This window comes from Eumetopias jubatus, unplaced genomic scaffold (genome assembly GCF_037043125.1).
Source record: "Eumetopias jubatus isolate StellerSeaLion01/CBP00866 unplaced genomic scaffold, mEumJub1_p1.0 scaffold_13, whole genome shotgun sequence".
NCBI classification, from domain to species: domain Eukaryota; kingdom Metazoa; phylum Chordata; class Mammalia; order Carnivora; family Otariidae; genus Eumetopias; species Eumetopias jubatus.
In genome coordinates this window covers 108,506,388-108,516,558 of record NW_028274819.1, presented here as the reverse complement: position 1 = coordinate 108,516,558, position 10,171 = coordinate 108,506,388, and positions in this window count along the sequence as shown.

The following is a 10,171-nucleotide window of genomic DNA, read 5'->3' as shown; positions in this document are numbered from 1 at the left end:
GAACTGGAGGGTGTTATGCTGAGTGAAATAAGTCAATCAGAGAAAGACATGTATCATATGACCTTACTGATATGAGGAATTCTTAATCTCAGGAAACAAACTGAGTGTTACTGGAGTGGTCGGGGGTGGGAGGGATGGGGTGGCTGGTTGATAGACATTGGGGAGGGTATGTGCTACGGTGAGCGCTGTGAATTGTGTAAGGCTGTTGAATCACAGATCTGTACTTCTGAAACAAATAACGCAACATATTTTAAGAAAAAAGAAAAAGAAGAAGATAGCAGGAGAGGAAGAATGAAGGGGAGTAAGTCAGAGGGGGAGACGAACCATGAGAGACGATGGACTCTGAAAAACAAACTGAGGGTTCTAGAGGGGAGGGGGTGGGGGATGGGTTAGCCTGGTGATGGGTATTAAAGAGGGCACGTTCTGCATGGAGCACTGGGTGTTATGCACAAACAATGACTCATGGAACACTACATCAAAAACTAATGATGTAATGTATGGTGATTAACATAACAATAAAAAAATAAAAAAAAAACTGCCACAAACTTAGTGACTTAAACACAACACAAATAATATTATCTTGCGGTTCCGGAGAGCCTAAGCCTGAAATGGTTCTTACTGGGCCAATATTAAGGTGTGGGCAGGGTTGTGTTCCTTTATGGAGGCTCCCGGGGAAGATCTGTTTTCTTGCTTTGCGCAGTTTCTAGAGGCTGCCCATCTTCCACGTGGCTCTCCTTCCATCTGGTTCCAGTGCCACTGCTTCCCTGACCGTCCCTCCTCCCGTTCACTTACAAGGGCCCTTGTGATTACACTGGACCCCCCCGGTAATCCAGAATATTCTCCCCATGTCAAGATTGTTAACTTGACCCCATCTGTAAAGTCCCCTTTACTATGTAAGGTAACATATTCACGGCCTCCAAAGATTAGGACTTGGACTCCTTCGGTGGCGGGGCGGGGGGGGCATTATTCTGCCCAAGAGAGTACACCAATCTTTAGAGTTTTTACCTATTTGAAATTATAATTTAAAAAACTTGTACCTATAGTAATTTGTTTTTATTAAAGCAATGATGAGTCCTTGAGGAAGTGGCTATTTGGAGCTCCAAGGTCTCTTCTCACGGAGAGCAGACCCAAATTTCCTTGTGTGTCTGGTGGCAGGCTCCTAATCCCTTGGAAGAAAGAATCCTAAGGTTGAAAGGTCACATCCCACAGCCACGCTTCTGGCCCATACGGACCCCATATGTGCAGAACCTCCTACACAAGCCACTCTGGTTTCCCATCCTGAGGGGTACCAAGACAGGTCACAGCCGGAAGGTGGAAGGGAGAACCTGGTGGGTCATACAGAACAAAGAACAGAGCCAGAGGGAGTAGGTTTGAGTAAAAGGAGTCAAGGGGCATACATGAGACTATTCGACACCAAGTAACTGTAAATTAACCAGTACTTCAGAGCATGATACACAATGTTTCCACCACTCTAGAAAGTTCCTTCATGCACTTTTCTAATGACCCTTGTACTGCTCAGAAGCAATTACCATTCTGATTTCTATTCCCCATAAATTACTTCCCTATTCTCTATAAATTAGTTTTACCTGTCTTTGAACTTTCTATAAATGGAATCATGCAATATGGACTCTTCTGTTCCTGGCTTCTTTTACTCATTATAATGTTTTTGAGATTTATTCATGTTGTTACATGTATCCTAAGTGCATGCCTTTTGATTGCTGAGTAGCATTGCATTTGCAAATGCACCAAATTTATTAATCCTTTCTGTCGATGGACCGATTGTTTCCAAATTTTTACTATTATAATTAAAGTTGCAATAACCATTCTTGTGGCTAGAAGGACACTGGACTGACAACTTTCATTATCTCAAAGGGCCCTAGGTAGTGGCCGCCATGGTAGCACAGTAGGTGGTATGTGAGTAAGGGGGGCAGTCCCAGGATACATACCACTCGAAGAGTTGTACCAACTTCTTGAGCCAGTCCTTGGCTTGTCAGAAGGTAGGGAACTAACAGCTGTACAACAGGACATTCTGAATGGAAGCATCCATTTGCTGATTATGCAAATTTATTCTGTAAATTTTATACATTTGATAGGTGAATCATCTGTCTTGTTTGTAGGAGGCATAGTAACATGGAGCGACTTCCTGCATCTGGCGATATCTTCCATTTGCCTGTCAGTCTGCAGCTTGTTGAAAATGGACTTGGAGCGCTTTGGGTTTTCCAAAACAAAAACAATATAACAAAACAAAAACAGATAACAGAGGGCCAACTGCCAAAAATCATGTGATTTTGGAGTTCATGGAGTTGGAAATTATCAATGGTGAGCAACTTGACAAAAGAAAAGGTAACTGTTGGAATGTGTGAAGTCCCACATCAGGAAGGATCTGCTATCATCAGGACAATTAGAAGTGCAGGATCAGCAGCAGGTGGTGTGCCTTAGTCAAACAGCAGGTGTAATAATGACCCTTGCACGGTTTCCAGAGGTGCCTGGGGACTCTGCTCCCTATCAGGATCTGGGGACCTACAGAGGAGCAAGCCAGGACTTCCAAATGGAATGCTGCTGTGGCAATAAACTACAAAATCTATCCATTCTCCTCGCCCTGAAAAAGTTGGTAATGGATCTGTTCAGATCAAAAAGTAAGGAATGAACCATCAGAAATACTAACAGAAATCAAAGAACACAGGATAAAGTTGTCGTGATACAGGGAGGCTTCTACTACAAAACTGCCGACACTTTATCCAGTAGAGTGTAACTCCCTCGACCGGATAGAAGATAAGCCAGACTTCAGCCCTGGGGGTTCTCCAACACGCATTTCCTAAGTTACACCAAGCAGAGACTTGAGCAATGTATGGGCTAGGGCATCAGGTTGAGACAAATCTGTATCTCTCAGGCTAGGATGTCATGAAAGATCTTGTCTCACACCACTGATCTAGCATTGGGGTTTTGCTGGGCAGGATGTGGGTGCAGAGAAATGAAGAGTGCAAGGGAAGAAATCCAAGGAACCATTCACAAATGCTATGCAGAACAGGGAGAAGAGTATTCCAGACGGTAACCCAAGAGTTAAGAGTTCAAAAAGGCTTGAAAAACCAGTATGCTTGCTTTAGGGATGTAAATTGTGCTCAGAATATAGATTATGGGAATATATCGAGCACTTCTGATAACAACACGTAGATTTATCATGAGAGTAACAGAGAGAAATTAAGGCAATAAATACATTGTGAGGTGCAGGTGTGCGCAATGCATCCACATGGGCACAGACCATCCGAGTGATGGAGGCAGTTGGGCGGGAAGATGGCGGCCAGTGTCAGAGTCCTCAGTGAGGGCCGGTGAGTGACCGGGAGGCAGGAGTTGACTGACCACACCAAGAGACCGAGAGTATAAAACTCAATATGAAACTGGAAGATGGAAGATAATAAAACAAAATGTACAGTTGGAAATAAATGTTATTGCTCTGAGAAAATCACAGACTAATCATTCCACTGGGCCAAAAACTGAAATAATACTGTTGGCAACAAATTTTACTGCTTATGGCAATAGCGCACAAATACTTATTAATACCCATCAGAGAGATGATTCCTAGTAGATGTTATGCTTCTAAAGAAAAATCATTAAATTTTTCAAACTTGATAGTTTATTCTTAAATGTGAGTCATCCTAAATTTAATATAGTGGAACAACTTTGTCCAGATAACAAATTTGTGGGGGTTTTTTTTTCTCTTTTCCAGCCAGGAAGGCACCAGAAAACTGCTCTAGCCTCATTGACAGCAGCTTCCCTTCTTTTTTTTTTTTTTAAGATTTTATTTATTTGAGAGAGAGAATGAGAGAGAGCACAGAGAGAAGAGGGTCAGAGGGAGAAGCAGACCCCCCGCCGAGCTGGGAGCCCGACGCGGGACTCGATCCCGGGACTCCAGGATCATGACCTGAGCCGAAGGCAGTCGCTTAACCGACTGAGCCACCCAGGCGCCCCAGCAGCTTCCCTTCAAAAGGGAATAAGATAGCTTAGATTCATTGAAAATAGTTACTTCCCCAGAATCTGGTGTGGACACATGCGAATCTCTTGGAGAATCTCCTCTAAAAAGGTGAGTTACCTTCATGGCTTTCAAAGAAGTAAGACTGCCTCCCTTAGGAAGATTGATGGTCTATGGGTTTTCAGGTAACTCAGGGAAACGGGAGAGCCCCTCAGGAGAGAATTTCTTACTAATAAGGACCATGAGTTCTAGAATAATTCATTAGTAAAATAAACGTGATATAACTATGTCCCCATTTTATGGAGCGGTTTCTATCTGTGACATTAATAATGATGAGTCACTTTGTGCTTCCTTGACTTTTGGACCTTTCTCCTTCACAGTCAACAAGAGAAACAACTGGGTGTCTCAAGTTGACAAGTCGTGAGATGGCAAAACTCAAAATAGTTGATGTGTAGCCAGGAGGGTGACTGCAGCCCTGGGAGGCAGAGCCAGGACCCCCGGAGGACAGTGGGCCCCAACATGGCCAGAAGGGTGGTGCTGCGCAGTGCTCAGCCCTGGAGGGCGAGCCAGCGGCTTTGTGATCACAAGGCTGGTGGTTTCCTCCAGAAGACATCTCTGCTGAGGCCCAAAGTTGCCTTGTGACCTCCAGTTCACCCAGGAGTTTTTTTGTTGGTTGTTTTTTGTTCGATTTTTTTTTTTTAAGTAGTAGACAAACAACTCCACCTCTTAAGGGTTTAACATATTATTACTTACTCTAGCTGGCATTTCTAATAGTTCCCCAGGTAGCAGGCCTCTGTCTGGAGAGCCACCAAAACCTGAAGCTCAGAATTTATTTTCAATTTCCCAGGGACTAGAAGGACTCTCTGGCAGGTGTGAGTGCTACAAATCAAGTAGTATATCAAATGATTGCACTTGAGTGCCACTAATCACGACACAACAAGGCGTCAATGCTTAAAGCCCACAATTCTGGTTCTAATAAGACTCCATGTGTCTAAATGACTATTATTTTATTATAAAAATTAAAACAATACTTTGCAATTTGATTACCCTTTTTTATATCCTTCCCACATTATGATGTTACTATTTCAATAGTGATAGATAATGAAGGAATTACTATTTTACCATAGCATTATGGTACGGGGGTTAAGAGTCTGGACTCCGGAGTCAGACAGATGAGAGTCTAAATTTCATAAAAGTTGCTTAACTTCTTTAGGTCTTCTGACAGACAGAGATGCACACAAATACCCCCAAGTCTTCTCCCCATCCAAGCACATAGCAGAACTGCATTTCTACATCCCTTTGAATTTGGACATGGCCAGGTGACTTGCTTTGGCCAACGAAATATAAGAGAAAATGCTACCTGTCACTTCTAGGCAGCCTTTAAGAGCCAGAGAGGAATTTTCTGATTCCCTCTTTCCCTGTTAAGGCTGTTCCATTAGCCAGAGCCCCGGAGTGAGGACAACTTGAAGCAGATCCACAGTGGACATGTAGCACAGCCAAAAATCAAACCTTTGCTGTTTCAAGCCAATAATATAATTGGTGTTGTTTGTTACAGCAGCATAACCTAGCCGATCCTGACTGATAAAGCCCCAATTTCCTCACTTGTTTAATTGGGGCATAAATAGAATCTACATCCTTAGGGGGACCTGTATGGCTCAGTCGGTTAAGAATCCAACTCTTGATTTTGGCTCAGTCTTAATCTCAGGGTCATGAGTTCAGGTTCTGTGTTGGGCTCCACATCCTACTTAAAAAAAAAAAAATGGTATCTACCTCCTTAGAATGTTGTGAAGTTTAAATAAATAATGCAGGTTTTAAGACAATCTACCACACTGCCAGACACATACCACTTCTAGGTCAATAAGAGGTATGAGTAGAAAGGGGCAAAGAATTGCTCAAGATCATCCAGATTTTTAATCATAGAACCATTGTCTTTCTTCCCAAGCAGTCACTTGGAGAGTCTATCAAAGTGCTAGTTCTCTCTTCAGACGTGCAAATTCTGGCTTCCAAATACAGTTATTCTCCCCAGTGTTCATGTGTTAACACTGGGGTGATCATAATTTCCTCTTATTCACTTTGTTTAATTTGCTTGTCATTTCTCAGTAACACTTGTCTAACCACAGGAAATACAACCTACTGATCTAGGCGTTTTTTCGCCCAACTAGTGCAGCATTTCCTCACCAAATATCTTCTAGAATTCTTTGTTCTGTCCTATTTGCACTGATGCCAAGAACGAGACTACCTAGGAGAAAGACTAATGAGCAGCTCACGGATACCATCTGGCATTATCCCGCACAGTAAAGCATCTTTGAGTTTTTTTCTATCATAGAATTATTACTTACTTTCCAAAACCAAAAATAATACTTCACAAGTCAAAGGCTGACTAGAATCTGAGAAACACGTGATCAGCAAACAGAAATGCAGTACTACTGAATCCCTGTTATTTTTAAGGCTGTATGTTTGGTGCTGTGTTGAATGTTTCAAAGTGTGTGTTTATGAACTTTCTCGTTCCATCAAGTTTTCAGTTTGCCACAAAGTAGGGCAAGATCCGTCCGTATAGATCTTACACTTTCATTAGAAGGGTAAAATATTCACATGGGTTGGTAATTAGGTAAATTAGCAATATGAGGAAGAAGGTAGACCTCAAATTCAGTATTTTCATAGAATCCCCATTTTCTTACATTAGATATTGATTCTACAAACCAATTTTTGAAAGCCCTGTGGTGCCATCCATAGTACCAGGGGCCCAGGACTCTGACCTTTCTTAGTTTCTTCTTGTCCCATGCTTTGATATCTTGGGGATCTATGGGAGTATCCTCCTATAACCTAGCCAGCCTTCTTTAGGAGATCAGCATGCAGTCACTAAACTCCAGGGATTTAGAAAGTGCCCTGTTCTCTACAAATAAGTCTCCCAGACAGAGTCTCCTGGCCTGACCTAGAGTCTTCCTGCTCTGCTCCCCACAATGAGACAGGGGCATGAACCATGTTCGTGTATCATGACCCAAGAGTCCTCGGGGAAGTACACTCCTCTCTGTAGCCAGATGTGCCTCTCAACTGAGCCACAACCCCCGGCTCTGGCATGGCTCACACTTTAGCGAGCAGATCAGGAATCAGGCCTTGGCTCTCCCCCTCCCGTCTAATCCTCCAAATGGACAGTAGAGACCAAATAAATGTTGTATACCAGTTGTGGGCAAGTAAAGGTACCATTTACTCTCAACCAACAGATGGACTAGGGAAGTGAAGCTCTACAGGAACGCCTCTAGGTGCGTGTCAAGGGTGGGGGCAGATTCCCCGAAGCAACTGCAATCAATCTTATCGACAAAGCAATTTCTGGAGAAATAAGATATTGGAGGGCAGGGTGGGGACGGGGTTGGTGTTACTGGTGACAGTGGTGGGTCTGTGTCCCCGTATGTAAAGGTAGTACATGCACTGAACTAGCAGCCTTTTCACAAAGATCAAGATGGATGAGGTCTCATATGGGCTCACAAGACCAAAGTCAGAAAAGAAACCTGAAGGAACGAAAAAATGGGAAATACTCGGGCAAAAGTGGAAAAGCACAGTCACCTAGCAGGACGAAAGTAACATCTGTGGTCAAGGAAGGCGGAACTGCGCATGGAAACTCCAGCTTCTCGCACTGTGAGTTCCCGCCATCATATCAGCCTCCCCACTGGGCAAGCGATGGCTAGTAACAGGTGATCGTGGGATGATCATTTGGCGCCATCTGAATACCTGTTATGGTCAGTTGGAGCCAACAATTGTTCAAATGACTTCTACATTTTTTCTTGGTATCACTTGTATCGCTTCTCTTTCCCTTCCAACCTAAATTTCCTCCTCCTCCAAAAGTATCTGCACCTTAAGATCGCTCGAGGGGCGCCTGGGTGGCTCAGTTGGTTGAGCGTCTGACTCTTGGTTTCAGCTTGTGTTGTGATCTTGGGGTCTTGGGATGGAGCCCTGTGTTGGGCTCCGTGCTCAGGGCGGAGTCTGCTTGTCCCTCTCCCTCTGCTTCTTCCCACTGCCTCTCTCAAATAAATAAAATCTTAAAAAAACAAAACAAAAAACAATTGCTCTAAGAAGGCAATATTGAAACCAAGGAATAAAGTGCATGACAAAAGCATTAGGAGAAGACATTTTGGGACACAAACCCTCAAGTAAAATTTTGCTGCTCTGGAGAGTCTTTACTCCCCTTGATACCTCTCCAGATTGCCGGACGGCTCAAAACGCCCTTTCTAAGACTACTGGAAAACTGCATGTTCAGCATTACCTAATTTCCTCATAAATCTCTTGCCTTTTAATCAGCTAAGTGGCTATCTGCTGAATTTTCCTGATTTATGGATATCATCTGAGGGCTGAGGATATGTCCAGATCCTAAGTGATTAAATGTGGATGAAAATGGCACATCACCATAATAATGATGGAGGAGAGAATCGTGGCTAGGCATACAGAAGACCTCAGACACAGATGCAGACAGCTGTTTCAAAGGGCAGGCTCCAGGGCTGCGAGGACAACTGCACTAACAAGCTGGGTTTTACACGAGAATCTTCCCACCTCCTCTCCCAAGACGCATGTGCTGGCTCAGCAGTCGGGAAGCCCAGCCCCGCAGAATTGTGTTTCAAGAGCCGCGGGGACTGCTAGCGACTCGGTAAGGAATCCTGGCTTCCGTTTTCACCACGGGGACCAAACTTTCCTGAGAGCTCCATCCTTCAGCGGTTCATCAAAGACAATCCCTGCTGAGGGCAGTCATCATAACACCTTCTTAGAGGGGCGCCTGGGTGGCTCAGTTCGTTAAGCGTCTGCCTTCAGCTCAGGTCATGATGTTGGGGTCCTGGGATCGAGCCTCGTGTGGGGCTCCCTGCTCAGCAGGGAGCCTGCTTCCCCCCCCTCCCTCTGCCCCTCGCCCCCGCTCATGCTCTCTCTCTCTCAAATGAATGCATAAAATCTTTTTAAAAGGACATTATGGAGAAGCTGTAAAATGAAAGAGGACGGTTTAGGTCAAAGTTGTTTGTTACACCTGTTAAAGTGGCACCTCCTGGAAACACCATGGGTGACACATACAAATTCCCTGGGTCCCAGAAAAGTGAGAAATGTTCACGGTCTGCAAGAGAACTTAGTTTCAAAGTGCAAACAGTGAGAATGACCCCCGCAAAGCCCTCTCTTCTTCCGCATAACCGCAGTCCAAATGCACAATTTATTACCTCTATACAACACGAGGGAACAATCCAGCAGCCCTATTATACTATTCAGTTTTTTTTTAATGGCATGAATATCTACAAGAAAATATTGAAAAATCAATATTGTTCTAATAGGCTGGAAAGCAATTTACGGGAGGTTCTCAACTTGAGAACGTGTTATGTTTCAAAAGCTTGTATGTGAGCCAGACGTTTGAAAATACATTTTTCATGGAAGTGGTATTATAGAGACTGGTGAAACTCTCCGTCTTTACAAAGTTGTATAAACCAGGATGCAGTTTTGCGGTACTATTATTTAATTGCTGAATGTCACTCACAGCACTGCTTCTCTGGAACACTGAGTTCTAAGTTTTAATTTAGGATGCTCGGGTTTGACCTCCTTTGCCCCTCTCCAGAGGGAGCAGGTGAGTAGAAAAAACGCCAGGTTTAGGGGGGAGGGTGGAAAGAGCCAAGCAGGGTAAGATAATACTGCCCACATGTATCTGCATGAAACACCTTGCTTTAGGTCAGTCTCCCCTTAAATGTTCTGAACTGGGGCCAAAGACAAAGTTCATTTGATAAATGCCCAAGGCAGCGCCTGGGTAGTTCAGTCTGCCTTCGGCTCAGGTCATGATCTCGGGGTCCTGGGGTTGAGCCCCGCATCGAGCTCCCTGTTCAACAGGGGAGTCTGCTTCTCCCTTTCCCTCTGCCCCTCCCCACTGCTCGTGCTTGCTCTCTTGCTCTCTCTCTCAAATAAACAAAACCTTTTAAAAAATAAATAAATGCCCAAGAAGAGAGATGACAAAAGGTCTAGAAAGATGAATAGAGACCACAGTTCACCTTGAAGAGCTCAACCGGTGGTGAGGAACGGCAGACAAACAGCAAGCACCCAATAAGTGCAACAAAGAAGATATGAACAAGGGTCCTGGGAACCTAGAGGAGAGGGGGCCTGGCCTGGAAAACCTGAGAAAGGCTTCAGAGAAAGAGATGACGGTTGAGCTGAGACTTGACAGACATGTGGGATGCTGTCACCTGAGGCTCT